Below are 19,399 nucleotides of genomic sequence, written 5' to 3'. Positions count from 1 at the left end.
ATATTTGTTTTAATTTTTAAATTTTCTGCACTATTTAGTCTTTTATTGTTGCCATTGTTCGTATTTTGAATTGTCTGGAACTTAAGAGGCTGACCTTGAACTCACAGATATACTACAGCCTCTGCTTCCTAAGCACTAAGATAAAAGGCGTGCGACACCGCACCCAGCCCACTATTTAGTCTAAGTTGAACAGTGTATATGATGCATATTACTTAGTATTAGTTAGATTCATCATGTTAATGAGGATACAGAATCCTTTGCTCTGGTTATTTTCAGGGAGTTAGTGAAGAGCTAAGGGAATATCACATCTTAGATATGCCTATTTTAAGATAGCCTACTAAACCATGTTATCTCTCTTACCATTTTGTTTGCTTTAGAAAATCTACTGCTGTGCATGTTCTGAAAGGTTCATGTTGCAGACCTGCCCTTTGCCGGTCACTCAGCATTAGTCAAGGACACCTGTTACTTCTTACTGCTGCTGAGTTGTTTTCAACTTGACATGTATCCACAGATGCAGTTGGGAAATACTTTGCCTAGGAGTTCTTTGTATGTAGCTTTGATTTTTAAAAGACAGAAATTTCTTTTCCATGCATGAAGTTGACTACTTTAGTTTCTTTACCATGGGCTGTATGTACTTCAGGACATGTATTTATTATAATTACTAAGAAGAGTCTATAGAAATATGTTCTATAAGAGTCTTTAGAAAATGGTATCTGTTAAAGGAAAAGATTCATTGTTCTAGTATTCTGGAAGCTGGCAGTAATATTATACATTTAAGTTTAGCTTGGGTTATGTAGAAAACTCCAGGCCAACCCAATTTATAGTGAGATATTGTTTGGGGAAAAGATCTATTTATTATTAGCTCTATTTAGATCTAATAATAATACTATACTTGTTTCAACAATAACATTGCATTACATTATTGCAACCTGATACCCAATGGTAGCTTACAACTATCTGTAACCCCAGTTGTAGGAAATCTAACACATTCTTCTCTGAAGGCACTGCACACATGTGCATATACATACATGCAGACAAGATCACTCATACATGTATATATTTAAAATTTGATATCCTACCTCATTTTTCAAATAAGCTTTGTGTATTAATTCAGCTACTTCATCTAGTCTTTTTCTCTAAGATTTTAAATACCTGTGCAATGTTGACTATTCTTACATTCGAGCATTTAACTTTGAACAGAGAATACTAGGTGCTATGAGCAGGGTGGAACACTTCTGTTTTCATTCTCTGTACCCAGGAAAAGTGTCAGATATTGATCTGGGCTTAAAGCCTTTAGAAGTAGGAGAGAATTTGTTTTCCATGTGCCAGAACCAGCATTAGGTGTTTCATATTTGTGATTCTTGAACCTTAAAGCAGTCTTGCAGGTGACAGTATTTCTGTTTTATTGATGCAGACTCTGTGATTGAGGGGAAAGGGACTCATTCAATACCCATTGTATATAAGTGGTAGAGCCAGAATTCTGACATATATCTACCAACCCTGATATATATTTCTTGCACTAAGGAGGTTTGGTATTGGTTGGTTGAGAAAGGTATCACAGTCTAAAAATCTCATCAGATAATTTTGTTGATAGATTTGGGGTTAAAATTTGTGGTCAAAGTAGAAGTCACTTGGCATGCTGTTCTGTTTTTCTTATTGTTTATCACCAAAGCCTTGAGAGGAGGTACTACTCATTGCATTCAGTCTTCACAATAAACTAAGTTCAAATAGCCCTTCCAGTAGAATGAGATGGCTCATTGGATAAGGATGTTTACCACTAAGTCTGACAACCTGAGTTCAGTCCTCAAACCTTCATGGTAGATGGGAGAACTGACTCCTTATAAATTATCTGCTGATATTTATATGTACGAGGGCTCAGGCTCTCTGAAAATAATAAATAAATCTACAATAGAGCTTCCTTTATTCTTGAACAGGTGTCAGGTTCCCAGTATTTGCATACTTGTTGACATTTCTTGACAAATTAGTCTTCTTTTGGCTACAGAGTATTTATATAAGTGGGCACACATGTACATGTGTGCAGAGGTCAGAGCTTGACAACCCGTACCTTCTTTATTCACTTTCCACCTGGTTTCTATGATAAGATCACCTCCTGAACCTGGAACTCACTGATTTGCCTAGGCGGGGTTGGGTGACAAGTCACTGTTTCCATATCACTGGGGTTCAGGACTCAAGTCCTTGTGCTTACATAGTAAGCATTTTATGATTGAGCAAGCTCTTTAGCCTTCTGGCCTTCGTTTAATACCTACAATCTGTAAACTCAAAGCTCTGAACACATAGAGACTATGCTGGTTATTTGAACCAAATATGATCTGAGATTTTTCCTAAAATAGGTCACTTCCTCCTCTGCCACACAGTCTGCATTAATAAAACAAAAATATTAATGCCACCCTGCAAGACTGTTTTAAGACTTAAAAATCACAAATGTCACCTGCATTTAATGGCTTGGAAAAGTTGCCCAGCACCCATATGTTTTCATCTTACTTATCTGACATGGCCAGTATTAGTATTTTAGGGTAATTGCTTTTAAAGACTTGCTTCATGTTCTGAATAATATCTGTTTAGAAGGAGTTACATTGTAAAGATTTAAAGGGAAAATGTAGTAAATGATTGCTGTCCCTTTTGCGTTTAGCATATTATTAGATGCTTTATTTTGGACTCTTTTGTATTTCCTGTTCCATGACTATTTACTTGTTTTGCCAGTAAGTTTGGGAGCAGTGAGTTAATTTGCCTTGTAGCAACTATCTATGAAAGTGAATGTTAGTAAAGTCACCCAGGTCTGACTGATCCAACAACCAGTGCTCTGTTACTCTATGCTTAATCTAAAACAATGGGTAATGGAAGAGAAACTATTGAATTATCTCAAATCTTTGAAAAGAACTTCTGTGGCTCATTTGACTTTGACCACTACCCCCTTCTGCCACTATTCTCTTTATATTTTTCATAATTGTAGTTTTCATTGTAAACCAAGTAAAAAAAATGGATCTGGACCGTCTGCCTTATCATTGGTTCCAAGATTTTTTTTTTTTTTAAAGATTTATTTATTGGCCGGGCGTGGTGGCACATGCCTTTAATCCCAGCACTCGTGAGGCATAGCTGGAGGATTTCTGAGTTCGAGGCCAGCCTGGTCTACAGAGTGAGTTCCAGGACAGCCAGGGCTACACAGAGAAACCCTGTCTCGAAAAACCAAAAAAAAAAAAAAGATTTATTTATTTATTATCATACATAAATACACTGTGGCTGTCTTCAGACACACCAGAAGAGGGCATCAGATCTCATTACAGATGGTTGTGAGCCACCATGTGGTTGCTAGGATTTGAACTCAGGACCTCTGGAAGAGCAGTCAGTGCTCTTAACTGCTGAGCCATCTCTCCAGCCCTGTTTTTTAAAAAGCTATGTATAAAATGTCCTTTTACTGTTTTGTCATGCATGCTATTGTACTTTTACCTAAAGATTTTGTGCATGTGTCCAAATGTATGTGTAGTTGAAGACAATGTGTATGGCATGAGGATGTCTTAGGTCACCTTTGTACAGTGACCAGTGGGGATGGAAGTACCTTCTGTCTGGGTCATTTAGCATAATAGCCAGTAGTTATATGTGCCTATTGAGGGGTTGAAATAAGGCTAGTAGGAATGATGAATTGAAATTTTCTTTTCTTTTATGTAAGTCAAAATATTGGACAGTGCACAGATAGAGGTAGTATGTGGTATGTGGCATTTGACTGGCACTGATAGAAGTTGAGGAAGCTTAGTCATTGGCAGCCATGTGAAACCTGGCATGTGTCCAACTCAAAACCTCATTATCATGAGATATAACTGAGCAGAACAGTTCATGTGTCTAAAGCAATTTTTGATTGTTTGAGATCTTGGGTATGATGTTATTTATTGCTTGGTTTTCCTCATAGATCATAGAACCAAAACCAGCCAACCAACCAACCAACCAAAAAAACAAATACAACTTCTTTTTGCAAGGATCTCCTATTCCTACTGGATGGAATGGATACCAATCTGGCCTGTTGGTACTCAGATTTCACCACAAAGCTCTGAATAGGAACCATATATCCTTTTTTTTTTTCTTATTAATTGAGATTGGAGAATTATCTACCCTGTTCCTTTTAGAATTCACATTAATATTTTTTTTAAATTTCATGACAGTTACAGGTTATTATAATTTGTTAATCCAGAAAAGAAGATATGATTTTTCTTTTGTTTCCAAAATTAAGTACATGGGACTTTGATTTTAAATTTTTGATTGGCAAATACAACCTAAAACAAAAGTTTTCTGTGTTAGACTAGTTTTAAACTGTGTCTTATAAGAAAACTTTGTTTGAAATTTAATAATAAATCTTATATGTTATCTTGGAGAAAAAAATATTTTCTATAGAGTTTTGGTACATTTAATTTAAGTTTGAATGGTTTTATGAAATAAATTTAAAAGGATACCAACTTTATTATGTTCTACTTATGATAGTAGGCTTTATTTATCAAATGCTCCTCTCCTTTCTATAAGAGCAGACCAAGCAACTGCACACCGTGGATACTTTAGTACTGCTGACTGTTCCAGGGCTTTGAATGAAGTATTCTGTAGTGCGAAAAGAGAGCACACAGGACTCGTGACTTTATGTACTTTAACAATACAGCTTTTATGGCACTGGAGGTGGTTAAAATGCTAGAGTAGCCCTTAACCATGGCATCTCGGATCTCCGTGCTGCCCTTTTCTCTTTCTTTCCTTTTTTTATTCTCTTCAAATCTCAGAGCTGCCAGGAGTGTGTGGAGCCTGTAACTTCCTGTTCTCTGAATTCTGCATCTTTCTGCAGCTCTGAGCTTTGTGTTCCCCAGCCTGCGACTGTGTGCTAACAAATCACTATTGTCCAGTGGGGCGAATGTGGCTGGAACTAAAGAATTGCTGTCTGGTTTCTATTCAAATCCAGGTAGTGAGATACATGAATGGACTTTTCGAATCGTCATGTGAATAACGTCTGCTCGGCATGAGAGCTCAGAGCCACGCTAGGCAAGATTAACTCCTAGGCTGCCCAGTAACACTCTGCGGTAGGAGCTAAACCATTAGAAAGAAGCGTCTGACACATGCTTAATTCTCCATTTCCTAAGTTGGGCTAGGTGTTAAATTATTTAACTGGTTTTTTTAAGTGTTCCTGAACTTTGGGAAACATGCCAGATTAGGTGTGTGTTTTTTTTTTTCCACTTAGAATAATGTTATATTGTCTGAAAAGTTTTTTCTAGCATTTTTTATATTATAAAGTTACTTGATTGCACATAAACAAAAGTAAGAGACAGCTGCTTTTCTCAAGGAACTAGTCCTTTAAACTGCTTTCCACCCCACAAAGGGAAACCATCCCCGCCCTTTTTAAAAAGTACTTTCTTATTACTTCAAATATTTTCCCCAAAGCCCACATCTATACAAAGAAAATCGAGCTTCACATGTAACATAAAAATCAAAGAAAACAAGTTGCCTTCAAATTAGGAACCCACCTAAGTTATACCAGAATTGGTTAATCTTTTTTAATTATAGGTTTAAAATGGTACTATAATTTACAATTCTCATTTATCTATAAACAGTTATTTTAAGTATCTTCAATATACCTGAAAAAGAAAATCTCGATAGGATTGCGTTTACATTTCTCCTCTCTCACAGGTACTATGAAATGGAGAGAGAGCCTTTTATGTTTCTTTTTGTCTTAAACTCAGACAGCTTTGTAAGCAGTAGTGTGTAGATTACAAGAGTTAGACAAAAGCAGGCGAGACTGAGAAGAGTGGAGGGGGGGTTGCTTGGGGCACTTCCTGTCACTCAACACATTCCAGATCACTAAAAAATTTCCACACACTGCATTCCCTCTTGCCCACTCAAGTTCCCAGTATTTTCTGATTCTGTGTGCTGCTGGTGTCTCTTGTGCTCCTTTCTTTCCATGGCTCTGCTAAGACTGCTTCAGGGGACACACATTCCTTTAGATTATACAAAGCATAGCTTGGAAAATGGCTGGCAGTTTCAGAATCTAGTCACGATTGCACGCATGAGCACCTCACACATCCATGCCCCCTTTCCCCCCTCCCACCTCCGCAGCTGGCTGACCTGTCTCACCCGCTGCTGGCCTATCGAACGGCCAGGACTGTCTGGTTTTGGCTCATGCCTTTGTCCATGTCTGGCTTAGTTCCTCTCTGTCTATGCTTGCCTTTACCCCCAACGCCCCAGGCGGCACAAGTGTTTGGCCATGCAAAACTACGGATAGAAAAGGTGGTAAAAACTTCAAACTTTGCTAAATTTTCTAACAGTTTATTCTTTTGTTAATTTCTGCCTTATTTAAATATTGTTTTAAGAAAAACAAATAGAAAATTAATTACCTAAAGGCAAAGAATGCAAAGCAACCTTTGTGTTCCTTATAATAACTGACTTAATAACTCTGCAGCTGCGTTATGGGGAGCGTATAAAGCTTCTGTTCCGAGAACAAAGGAGCACGTGCAGAAATGAGCCGAAAAAATCAGTGACAGCATTTCACTACACAAATTACTGAAAAGGTTTTAGTCAAAGCCTCTCAACAGATGCAATTTTAAAATGGTTTTTAGCTGGAAAAAAAATGAAAGTGCTTACCCGGTAAAAGAACCGAAGTAGTCCTGAACTGTTACGTAAGACTTTCTACAGTTGGATCTTTGTCAAAAGGGGAAGGGGGTGATAGAAGAAAGCAGCAACAACAAAAAAGTTGGAGCTGCTGTGGCTAGAGGACAACTTCTGTGCTTCCAGATAGGATTCTTGCTGTAGAAATGGAACTTCAGCCAGCACAGCATCCTGTCCCAGTAGAAAAATGAGTTTGTCAGTTTAAAAAAAAAAAAAAAAAAAAGATCCTGGAGCCCAGGCTAGACAAGGTATTGAACCGCACCAGGTTTCCTTGCAGCCCTGTCTGCTTAGCTCGCATTGAACTATATATGACCCAGATGATGGACAGAAGCACATTCAGTCATGTGCACACTGGAAGAAAGCGGATTTGCTGGTCCCCGCCAGGGCAGGGGTTTGTCTTCTGATTGGGCTGTGCCCTGATCGGTGAAATGTGAAGCCCTCACCATTCAGAGGCCATAATTCAGGACTGGCAGTTTGAGTGTCTGGCTGCTTCTAGTCACTGAGAGAGACTTTGTAGGTGTTGCTTTTGTTTGATGGCATGACCCACGGAGTAGTTGCTTACACCTTATATACATGTCGGGGGAACTAGTCTTTCTAAAATACAATAATGCAGCTGATGCCACAGTTCTAAGCCAGCCTATTGTTGATAAATTGTGCTGTAACTAAACTAATTGTTTGATTTAGCCAGCTTCCTCTCCAGACCATGGACCTGATTTTGCAGTTTGATAAGGTAATTATAAAAGTGGTGTTTGAAGCAGAAATGGTGTGTTCCTGTAGTAAGTCTAGCATTTGAGAGGCAGAAGTAGGAAAGATTGTGAGTTTTAGGCCAAATTTAGCTACATAGTAGCATAGTATATAGGAAGGAAGGAGGGAAGAGGGAAGTTTTATAGATCTAAATTATACCTAATGAAAAGCGAATAAACAGCAGAGAAGTGAGTTTTTAGATTTTAGAGTGTTTGAACATATGAGGAAGTAGCTTTAAATCTCTTATTATTCCTTTTTGGGATCACCCTTTAGTCATACAGGGGATTTTGGAGATGGGTAGTATAAAAGCATAGACTCCATCAAGCTGTGGCCTAGCCTTTAAACTTGCAACACAGCCTTAGCTGGCAGTCTTTAGATGAATTATCTAAACTAGGGTCCTTCAGGTTCACCAGCTGTTTTTCTGAGCCACTAGGAAACCAGGTTGCCATAAAGGACTGTCAGTTGTGATGTTGTTTAGAAAAAGGCAGTTACTTTATTTAATTAAATTGACTTTTTTTTTTAATTGATGTAATAAAGTTTCATTATGAGGGGCTGGAGAGATAAATGGCTCAAAGGTTAAGAATACAGGTTACTCTTCCGGAAGAACCATCTTCAATTCCCAGCACCTAAGTGGTAGCTTATAACAACCTGTAACTCTAGTTCCAAGGATCTAATGCCCTCTTCTGGCCTTCTCTGGCACCTGACACACAAGTGGCTCACATACATACATACAGGCTAAATAATTTTTAAAATTGCATTATAAAACCTTGGTTCTAAGATAAGAAGTCTATTCCATACGGACCCATTTTTATTTTCTTCAGGAATTCCTATCTCCAAGAATTTAATACAATCTAATAAGTATTAGTATTAAATCAGTATTAGGTATAAATACCTTTTCATTCTGTCCATAATTGTGTGTGTGTGTGTGTGTGTGTGTGTGTGTGTACACGCGCGCGCCCATGACAAATAATGTGGGTTGCCTTCCAGGTATATAATGTTTGTTAAAGGCAAACTACTTTGGAGGGAAGATAAAATTGATTTATGAAGAATTTCTCCAGTATTAAATAATAATGTGCTTAGCTATTTTGAGTCATAACTCAACATATAGTGTTCATTACTTTTTCCAAATTTTGGAAAACAAATACAGAAAATAGCATACAACTTATGGTCCAATAGGTCACTGGCATCTGTTCCATTCGTTTAAAAAATTTTTAATTACTTTCAGATTATGTATATGTTTGTGTACATGCACACGTATATGCAGCTATATGAACATCAATGCAGATGTACACAGAAGCCAAAGGAATTACAGGTGGCTTTGAGCCCTTGATGTGGGTGCTAGGAATCAAACTCAGGCCCTCTGTAAAGGCAGTAAGTAGTAATGAACCATCTCTCCAGCCCCAGGAACAACATTTTAAAAATGTAGATGAAAAATCATGTAATATCACCCAGTATATTTCTTTTCTTTTCTTTTCTTTTCTTTTCTTTTCTTTTCTTTTCTTTTCTTTTCTTTTCTTTTCTTTTCTTTTCTTCCTTTCTTCTTTCCTTTCCTCTCCTTTCCTCTCCTTTCCCTCCCTCCCTCCCTCTCTCTTTCTTTCTTTCTTTCTTTCTTTCTTTCTTTCTTTCTTTCTTTCTTTCTTTCTTTCTTTCTTAATGAAATATGTTAATTGCAGACCATGGAGTTGATTTCACAGCCCACTATTGAAAAGAATACATTTGAGAAAATGAGGCTTTAGAGCTTTAGTGTATTGTCCAGTGTCAATGTCAAATGACCATGCAACTTGACCCAGAAACTAGTTCTGAAGCTTTTATTTGTTCTACCACAGTTAGATGGCTCTTCTAGTGACATTAACCTGTAACAACCTGAGATGAACTTTGACAATTACTACATAGAATGTAAATTTTCAAAAACAAAGTATAATGGAAGGAGTAGAAATTCTCTTCTTCAGCTTTGTTGTGTCAGTGCTTTTCAAAGAATTCTTTGCCACTTGGAATATCTGATAATCTTGGTTAGAATACAATTGATAGTACTTACTAGTTATGAGACAAACTCATAGGTACCCAAAGGACTTACATCTCATTATTTAGCCTTGTCTTGAGCTACTTTTGACTTCTTAAGAATAATAGCAATAAGGCCTGTCTTAAGACCTAGCTTTTGAGAACTTTTGAAATATGTCTTGGAGTTAGTGCTCAAATGTGGGAAAGGATATTTCTAGAACTTAGATTCAGTTTGGGCATTTCCAAACAAATCCTGTTACTGTTTGTTTGTTTGTTTGTTTGTTCGTTCGTTTTCAGGTCTGTCCACATAGCCCTGGCTATCATGGAACTCACCAATGTACTATATGTTAGGCTAGGCTCAAACTCAGAGAATGCCTGCCTTTGCCTCCCAGTGCTGGGGTCAAAGGAATGCATCACTATGCCTGATTGATTTGGTTTTATGTAAAGGAGAATTGGAGCATAAAGCTATAGCAAGTTATAACGGAAAGAGATAATCTATGATTATTGATTGTGAGCCATGTACTGTGGGATGAACCCTTTCCCTGAAATTGAACCCAGGTTCTTAAACAGACAAATGTTGACCTATCCTCCATTTGCTGGGCACATTTAAGCTTTAATTTTCATAGCTATTTGTGAGAGGAAAGGGTATTCTCTTTTTTCTTAAAGATTTATTTATTATTATACATAAATACACTGTAGCTGTCTTCTGACACACCAGAAGCGGGCGTCAGATCTCATTACAGATGGTTGTGAGCTACCATATGGTTGCTGGGATTTGAACTCAGGACCTTTGGAAGAGCAGTCAGTGCTCTTGCCCGCTGAACCATCTTACCAGCCCCGGGTATTCTCATTTTGCAGAGAAAAAAAAAATTAGGATTTAGAGGAATGAGTCCTGAGCAGTCGCATAACCAGGTAGTACTGAGGTTGGGAGAGAAACTCTATACCTTCTTTGAGAGAGAGTGGTTATTTCTAGGTGCTGGGAGCAAGATGCTATGTTGTATAGGAAACCAGTGGGGTGGAAGAAAATGGAGCTGTTTTTGTATTTTACATTGTATTTTTGTATTTGTATTGGAACAGCTTCTTTTTAGCCTGTTTAAGATTCAGGTACTTGGGGCTGTTTTTCACTCTTCATGAATTAGCTTTTGAATAAAAAAAAAAAAAATGAGAATCTGGGGCTGAAGATGTACTTCAGTTGATAGTCGCTTGCCCTAGCATGCATGAAGTCCTGGGTTCAACACCCAACCATTCATAAATTTTGCACAGTGCCATATGCCTGTGTAATCCAGTACTTGAGGTAGAATCTGGGTGATCAGAGAACTTCAGTCATCCTTGACCGCAATAGCCAGGTTAAGGCCATATTTGTTAATCAGCTCAGATTTTCTTGTTCTTTTCTTTTGCTATTACTTGGATATAATCTTTTCATTTGAACTTCAACTAAAGTGACTCTCCAGAGTTTCTGGTCACCTTTCTTTCTGGGTGAGATAGATATAGTTAGGTGCCAATGTCTACTAGGGAGAATATTCAAATCATGTGGAAAGAATTGGGATGGAGGACTGGACCATAAGCTCTTACACTCAGCCAGAAAAATGATTATTTTCTCAGAAGAAGAGATTAGACCAATGCTAATCATTTGATTGCATAACCAAAGCTATAAGGATTTAGGGTAATTTACTTTTAAGAAACAATGTATTTTTAATTTATGTATATGAAAGTTTGTCTGTATGTTTTGTAGCCCATATGTGACTGGTGCCTGAGGAGGCAGAAAAGGACATCAGATTCCCTGCAATCGGAGTTACAAATGGTGGTAAACCATGTGGGTTCTGGAAACTAAACTGAGGTCCTCTGTAAGAACAATAAATGCTTTTAATGGCTGCGCCATCTCTCCAGCCCTTTATCTTTAACTATGTAAGTCTGTGTGTGGGTGTAGGTACCTACAGAGGCCAGGGCCATGAGATCTCCCTACAGCTAGAGTTTGCTAGCAGTTGGGAGCTGCTCAGCATGGGTGCTTAGGAACCAAACTGCAAGAACAGTATGAACTTCTAACCACCAAGTCATTTCTTCAGCCCCAAAGCATTTCTTTTTCTTTCTTTTCTTTTCTTTTTTAAAAGATATTTTTTTTATATACATTTCAAATGCTATCCCGAAAGTTCCCTATACCCTCCCTCTGCCCTGCTCCCCTACCCACCCATTCCCGCTTCTTGGCCCTGGCATTCCCCTGTATTGGGGCATATAAAGTTTTCAACACCAAAGGACCTCTCTTCCCAGTGATGGAGATAAGGTGGCGCACGCCTTTAATCCCAGCACTTGGGAGGCAGAGGCAGACAGATTTCTGAGTTCGAGGCCAGCCTGGTCTACAGAGTGAGTTCCAGGACAGCCAGGACTACACGGAGAAACCCTGTCTTGAAAAACCAAAAAAAAAAAAAAAAAAAAAAGAGAGAGACATAAAACCTGTGTTAGTATTAATATAGATACATGGTATAACTTATTTCCCCCCCTTAATTTCCAGTTAATATAATTCTGTCGATAATATAAAAGGTAAAGATGACCAAGTAGATTGGGCAGTTGAAGTCAGCAAGGACTAATCCCTATAGATGAAAACTGTAAATCTAAATTCATCAGTGTTGTCATTGTATCAACATCACTGTGTCTATGTGTGTGTATATACACACACACACACACACACACACACTGAGACTGGGGTGTGAAGAAACAGCCTTTTCAAGATTTATTAGACAGAGCCATTAATCTCACTTAAATATCCCTCCACTCAAGCTTTTTGTTTGTTTGTTTGTTTGTTTAAACCAAATTAATATCTGTCTTTGTTACTGTGAAGAGGCAACATGACCACTGCCAATTCTTACAAAGAAAGCATTAAATTAGGGACTTGTTAACAGTGTCAGAAGGTTAGTCCATTATCATCATGGCTCGGGGCATGGCGGCTTGGGGCCAGGCTTACTGTTGAAACATAGACACTAGGCCTGGTAGGGCTTTTGAAACCCCAAAGCCCACTCCCAGTGGCACACCTCCTCCAACAAGGCCACACCTCCTGATCCTTGTGAAAACAGTTTCTTTATACCTGGTAAGCATTCACGTATAAGAGCCTATCTGTGGGAGCCATTCTTATTCAAACCACCACATTGTGTTCAATAAATAAACCACAATCAGCACTTCTTAGGGATGATAGTGGTAATTGTAGACCTCAGGTCAGGCTTGCTTTTGCATTTTTCATTTCCATGTGAGTAGTGTGTGCGTGCACACACAGGTGTTTTTAAGTATTTGTGTGGGTGCCTCTGTTAGTGCATGCTTATGGACAAAAGGTCGTCTCTGGTTTCATTCATTTCTCAGCCACCATTTGACTTTCTGGTCTCTAGCTGAGTACTCCAAACAGGCTAGTCACTGAGCCTTGGGTTCTGGGAATTAAATTCAGTTTCTCAGGCTTGTGCTGCAAGCATTTCTTCAACTAAGGTCTCTCCCCAGTCCAAAACTTTTTCTCATAAGTTATTTCTGAAAATTTCAAGTTTGAAAAAGGATAGCAGAGAATTGATAAGCCCAGATAGACCTGGTACTTTCTATTTTAGAAAGTTATTGGGTAGGGAGGGAGTAGGGGTTCATGGAGGTAACACTGGGAAAGGGGATAACATTTGAAATGTAAACAAATAAAATGATTAATAAATAATGAACTGACACAAAAAAAAAGAAAATTATTGGGTATCGATTCAGTTCTTTAATAGGTACAGATCTATTTAAATTGGCTTTGTTTTGTGAATTTTGGCAGATCATATCTTTAAGGACATTTAAAATGGACTAGTTATCATTAGATCATCAAATGTATGAGTATACATTTGTTTATTATACTACTTTATTTCCTTTTAAATTATTTTTAGTTGAGGCTGACTAGGTGGGTCTGTGGATAAGGACACTTGTTGCCAAGTGTGATGATGGTAGTTTGATCCCAGGACCCCGTAATGAAAAGAGAGAGCAAACTCTAGCAGGTTATCCTCTGATCATGGTACACTGCCCACCCCCTATCACCCACCTTCCCCGCCACAATCTGTTCCAAAAAATAAGTATGAAAATTTAAGTAACACTGTTTGGCATACCAGATAGAGGGATTCCGTCTGTTGTTTCCATACTTATGTATTATACTTAGATTCGCCTCACCCCACTGCCTGTCTTATTTTCTTTTAGTGTTCATGGGCAATATAGTGACAGTTTTTTGTCTCTCCAGCTTAATTGATATATAATCTAATTTTGTCATTTCCTGAAATGTGCTTTCCTTTTAATTTTTTTTCTTTATGGTCTAAATTAACTTGGTTAAAGGTTTATTGGTTTTTATTGAACTTCTCAAAGAATCAGCTTTTATTGGTTATTTTTTATTACCTACTTTTAATTTCATTTATCTTTGTCCTAATTTTTACTTATTTTTAATTTTTGAAAAAAAATATGTGTATTGGAGTTCTACCTGCTGACAAGTCTGTGTACCACATGGGTACCCAGTGCCTGTGGAGGCCAAGAGAGTATCAGGTCCCCTGGCACTGGAATTTGAGATGTTCGTAAGCCACCTTGTGAGTGCTGGGAATTGAACCTGGATTCTTGGCAAGAACAGCCAGTGTTTTTAACCAGCTGAGCCACTCTCAACCCCATGTTGTTGTTATTCTACTCTTCTACTGTATTACTTCTTCTCTTTCTTCTTATCTCACCCTCCCTCCATCCCTCCATGTACATAGGCACACGCTGAAGGTGTCCATGGTGTCCATGCAGAGGCCAGGATTCAGCCTCCATCTTCTTTTTTGAGATAAGGCCTCCACTGGAACTTGGGACAAATCAAGCTAGGCTGAACCCCAGGGGTCTTCCTATTTCTGCCTCCCCTGGGTGGGATTACAATTGTACATCACCATTCCCAGCAAACACATTACAGACTGAGCTGTCTCTTCAGTCTTTTTTCTGATTTTCTCAAATGAAAGCTTATGTGATCATCTCCTCCTCCTCTTCTTCCTCCTTTTCTTCCTCTTCCTCCTCCTCCTTCTCTTCCTCCTCCTCCTCCTCTTCCTCCTCTTCCTCTTCCTCCTCCTCCTCTTCCTCCTCCTTCTCTTCCTCCTCCTCCTCCTCTTCCTCCTCCTTCTCTTCCTCCTCCTCTTCCTCCTCCTTCTCTTCTTCCTCCTCCTCTTCCTCCTCCTCCTTCTCTTCCTCCTCCTCCTTCTCTTCCTCCTCCTCCTCCTCTTGTTCTTCTTTCTCTTCCTCCTCCTTCTCTTCCTCCTCCTCCTCCTCTTCCTCCTCCTTCTCTTCCTCCTTCTCCTCTTCTTCCTCCTCTTCCTCCTCCTCTTTCTCCTTCCTTCTTCCTCCTCTTCTTCCTTCTCCTCTTCCTTCTCCTCTTCCTCTTCTTTATTCTCTTCCTCCTCTTCCTTCTCCTCTTTCTCCTCTTCTTCCTCCTCTTTCTCTCCCCTCTTCCTCCCCCCTTTCTCCTCTTGCTCCGCTGCTGCTTTCTCCTTCTCCTTCTCCTTCTCCTTCTCCTCCTTCTCCTTCTCCTCCTCCTCCTCCTCCTCCTCCTCCTCCTCCTCCTCCTCCTCCTCCTCCTCCTCCTCCTCCTCCTCCTCCTCCTCCTTCTTCTTCTTCTTCTTCTTCTTCTTCTTCTGCAATTAGTCAAAGTACTGCTTTTATTGTGCCCCACAGACTTTGATCAGAGGTGGTTTTCATTTTCACTTAGGTTATTTTTCCCTTCTTTGTTAATTGTGGGGATCTTATCATGTTGCCTGATTTGGTCTTGAGCTCTTAGTCTCAAATGGTCTTCCTGCCTCACCTTTCAAGGTGCTAGTACCAGGGGAATAGGAATACACATTGTGTGCTTGGCTCATTCAAACTATTTTTGACTTTCTCTGGACAACTTCCTTGATCCATAGTTTAGATTATATTATTTTAATGTTTTAAGTATTTTGATTTTTTTAAGGTTATCTTTTGCTGATTTCTAGTTTAATTCCAATTGTGGTCAGACAGCAGATATTATGTGATATATCATTTCAAATTTGTTTACATAAGTCTGATGGTTCAGAATGCCCTGTGTGAGCTTATGTAACTTATTATGTTGGGTGACATTATTTCTGAATGACTAACAGTGCTATTGAATATGGTATGCTATTGCCAAATTTCTACCAGTTCAGTGTATTCATTTTGATATAGAGATTTGAGTTTTCCAATTTTAATAGTGGCACCCCCTTGGCTCAGGGATCTATGTGAAAGAGGGGCAGAAATATTCTAAGAGCCAGAGATGGTGAATGATTTTAAGGAAACAGCATTTTCTAGGCACACCAGGGCTGATGCATATACAAATTCACAGAGACTGCAGTGGCACACACAAGCTCAAGCCAGACAAGATCCCAGCATGGATGTAGGAGAGTGGGCTTCCATGCTACCCATAGGAAAAAAACACATCACAGCCAATAGGCAAAGGAAGATCTGTTTCCTTCAACCAAGTAACAGGAAACAGTATGATAAAAAATATACCATATGAAATTCTCAAACACTACGTTTAAAAAACAATAGAAGACGCCTCGTGTATTTTGACCCTTTTGTTGGATGCATACGCATTAGGGATTAATGTCTTCTTGGAGAATTGACTTATTTTATACATTAGCTGTTAACTTTGCTCTGGAGTCTTCTTAAGTAATAGCTGCCTCTATTTTCTTTTAAGTGGTGTTAGCACAGTATGTAGTATTTCCTTAATTTCTTCACCATTTATTTTATTTTATTTTTTATTTTTATTTGGTTTTTTTGAGACAGGGTTTCTCTGTGTAGCCCTGGCTGTCCTGGCACTCACTCTGTAGACCAGGCTGGCCTCAAACTCAGAAATCCTCCTGCCTCTGCCTCCCAAGTGCTGGGATTAAAGGCGTGTGCCACCACTCCCGGCTTTACCTTTAATTTCTAAATGGGTTTACTGTAGATAAAATGGAGTTGGGTTTTATTTCTTGTCACTGGCAAAGTGTAAATTACAGCAGTTGACTACATTGACATTCAAAGTGATTTTTTAAAATAGTTTAACTTTTTACTGTTTCTTGTTGTCTTTGTTTTGTCTTCCATATGTTTTTGCCTTTTGTAATTTGAGCATTTTGTTTACATTTTACTCCTTTCTTGTTATACCACTTTTAGAATCTTCTTTCAGTAGCTGCCCTAACAAGACCAATATATATTTACAGCTATTGTAAGACAGTCTTCAAATAACTCTATTTCCAAGTAGTGTATGTAAATTATAATCGTAAAAATACTTTGTTTTCCTTTTTGTTTGTTTTGAGGCAGGGTTTCTCCGTGTGTAGCCTGACTGTCCTGGAGCTCATTCCGCCTCCCTCTGCCTCTCAAGTGCTGGGATTAAAGGCCTGCGCCCCCACTGCCCGGCTCATAAAAATATTTCTTCTTTTATCCTTTGCCTCATTACCGTTGTAAACACATGTATATGCATACACACATATGTAGAGAGTTTACATTAAGGTTCATTCTTGGTGTCTCATGCAGTCTGTGTGTTTTGCAAATATATAATGACATGGTATGGACCTTTAAAGGCAGATATAATTTTAATTCCTGAATATTAGAATTTGGAGACTATTGATTCAGGGAGAAATGGGTCAGAATATTGTTAGAGATTTTAAGAGTTAGGAGAGATGGCTTAAGAGCAATTACTACTTTTTTTTTTTTTTTTTTTTTGGTTTTTCGAGACAGGATTTCTCTGTGTAGCTCTGGCTATCCTGTAACTCACTCTGTAGACCAGGCTGGCCTCAAACTCAGAAATCCGCCTGCCTCTGCTTCCTGCCACCACTGCCCGACTTAAAAGCACTTACTACTTTTCCAGAGGACCTGGTTCTAGTTTCCAGCACCCACATACATGGGCAGTTTGTAACTGTCAGTAACTCCAGTTCCAGGAGAATCCATCACGCTCTTCTGACCTCAGATACCAAACACACATGCAATACACACATGTACATGCAAGCAAATCACTCATGCACCTAAAATAAAAAGCAACAACAACAAAAAAAGGAAATTAAAATACAATCACTGAATGTGGGTGCCTGAGGTTATTTCCAGTTTGTCCACTCTGACGAGTGCTTGAATAACCTAGGGTTCACATTGTACAGTGGGCGCAGAGGGCAGCGATGCAGACTTGTTTGCTTCGGTTTTGAGACAAAGTCTATATTATATATAAGCTGTGTCTCAGGTAATGTGGGAAAGGAGGAAGGACGGTCAGATCTGGCTTCTTCATCATTATTTACCTGGACGTGTATCCATATCATATTAATTTGTATATGGTTTTTCCTCTTAAGACCAGTATATCTAAAATGTGTGGCCCATATTTAAAAACTCAGTAATGTAATATTGCACAGGATTCATCAGTACACATCTGGCTTATACATATATAGTACAAGGGTGGAAGACAAGTATCTCTGTCTTATATAAGTTTACAGTGTTTGTTTATATTTATAAAAGCATATATAACTTTTCATGTTTAGTTTTCATCATCTTTTTTTACAGAGTGCCATTTTCTAGTTTTAAAGAACAAAGCTATATTCATTGTCAAATGTGTCAAGTTTACTCTTCAGGGCTTAACACTTAAAGCATGTAATTACTATTCATTTTAGAGTTGCTGGATAAAACTGTTTATGCTTTTTTAAGATTTATTTATTTTATGTATATGAGTACACTGTAGCTGTCTTCAGACACACCAGAAGAGAGCATCAGATCTCATGACAGATGATTGTGAGCCACTGTGTAGTTGCTGGGAATTGAACTCAGGACCTCTGGAAGAACAGTCAGTGCTCTCCACTGCTGAGCCATCTCTCCAGCCCCCTGGATAAAACTCTTAAGACCTCAGGAGACATAAGGAATGGTTTTGGTAGTTGATGTAGGGACCTCTTCCAACCTTTTTTGGCTCTAGGCCAGTATTGTTTTGTTTAATTTGTTTTCTAAGACAGGGTTTCTCTGCAGCTCTGGCTGTCCTGTATTTCAGAGCTCTGTCTGCCTCTGCCTCTCAAGTGCTGGGATTAAAGGCATGTGCCACCACACTAGGATTCTTACTAATTTACAAGCATTTTCATTTGCATGTTTATTTGGTCCTTCAAGCCTTCACAACCCTGTGTTCCTTAATTCTTTTGGTGGGTCTAGTCACAGTGCATTACAATTAAAGTGTGGAGTTGCTGCCTCCTTTTCTAATAGTTTCTGAATCTAGTCAGTTAGCTTGGTCATTGCCTTTTTATTTTTAATTTCTTCCACCATTACTAAACAAACACCTTATCCTCCCCTCTGGCAGTTTTTTCCCTTCCAAATCTTACTTCTGTTGATCACTTTATATACCAGAAACTGTGTTTCTTAACTAAAGTTGACTCACATTATCTGGAGAATTTTTATTATGACTGGTGGTATTCAGAGGCCTCTAGTCTGTCCTTGATATAGCTGTTATGCACAGCACATTTTCATATAAAATAATTGTTTAACCTGATACACCAATACTTTGGAACTTTATCACATAAAAATAGTTGTTTAGCCCAATATACCAATAATTTAGAACTTGGGGTATCTGATTCACTCTAATGTCTAAAGCATAATCACAGTATTTAGATACCTTGGATCAGCTTTGTGTTAATTTTCTCTGACAGAGCTTGAAGGATTCTTGGGAGTCAGACTGTATAGTGTTGCTCATTATTTAACTCTCATTATATCTATTTTTGTGGGTTTTATATACCTAGTATTATAGATAATAATTCTGGCTGGTTTTATTGTTTTGTTTTGTTTTGTTGAGACAGGGTCTCTTTATGTAGCCCTTTCTGTCCTGGAACTTACTATGTAGATTAGGCCAACTTACCATGTTGACCTCAAACTCAGAGGATAAATTTAATTAAAAATTAAGTAGCTGGATTAAAGTCATGCAGCTAGTAAGTGATAGGAGCCAAGTTCAGATATTGGTTTGTTTATTGAGAGCCTGAGTGGTGGTCAGGACACTCACTTCCCAGGACTGTCAGCAGTGTGCTTCTTCTGA

At 38.5% G+C, this 19,399-nt stretch overlaps 1 protein-coding gene and 1 long non-coding RNA gene across 13 annotated transcripts in view; one reads left to right on the top strand and one right to left on the bottom strand.

The window, feature by feature from the left end:
• Nr6a1os overlaps positions 1-14,219 on the bottom strand; it is a 105,892-nt gene extending 91,673 nt beyond the window's left edge. For 2 of the 11 annotated variants that reach the window (XR_374324.3, XR_866170.2), the window contains exon 1: positions 6,622-14,212. This is a non-coding gene — a long non-coding RNA (nuclear receptor subfamily 6, group A, member 1, opposite strand). Of the gene's footprint in view, positions 1-6,621 lie in introns of all 11 variants that reach the window. The other 9 variants (XR_866169.2, XR_866171.2, XR_866167.2 and 6 more) reach the window with 8 other exon arrangements.
• The window catches only part of Nr6a1 (nuclear receptor subfamily 6, group A, member 1), a 203,093-nt gene that overhangs the window by 96,271 nt on the left and 87,423 nt on the right, over positions 1-19,399 (top strand). The gene's annotated exons all lie outside the window — the stretch shown is intronic.

Source organism: Mus musculus, chromosome 2 (genome assembly GCF_000001635.26).
Source record: "Mus musculus strain C57BL/6J chromosome 2, GRCm38.p6 C57BL/6J".
NCBI lineage: Eukaryota > Metazoa > Chordata > Mammalia > Rodentia > Muridae > Mus > Mus musculus.
This window is presented reverse-complemented; position numbering and strand designations above follow the sequence as displayed.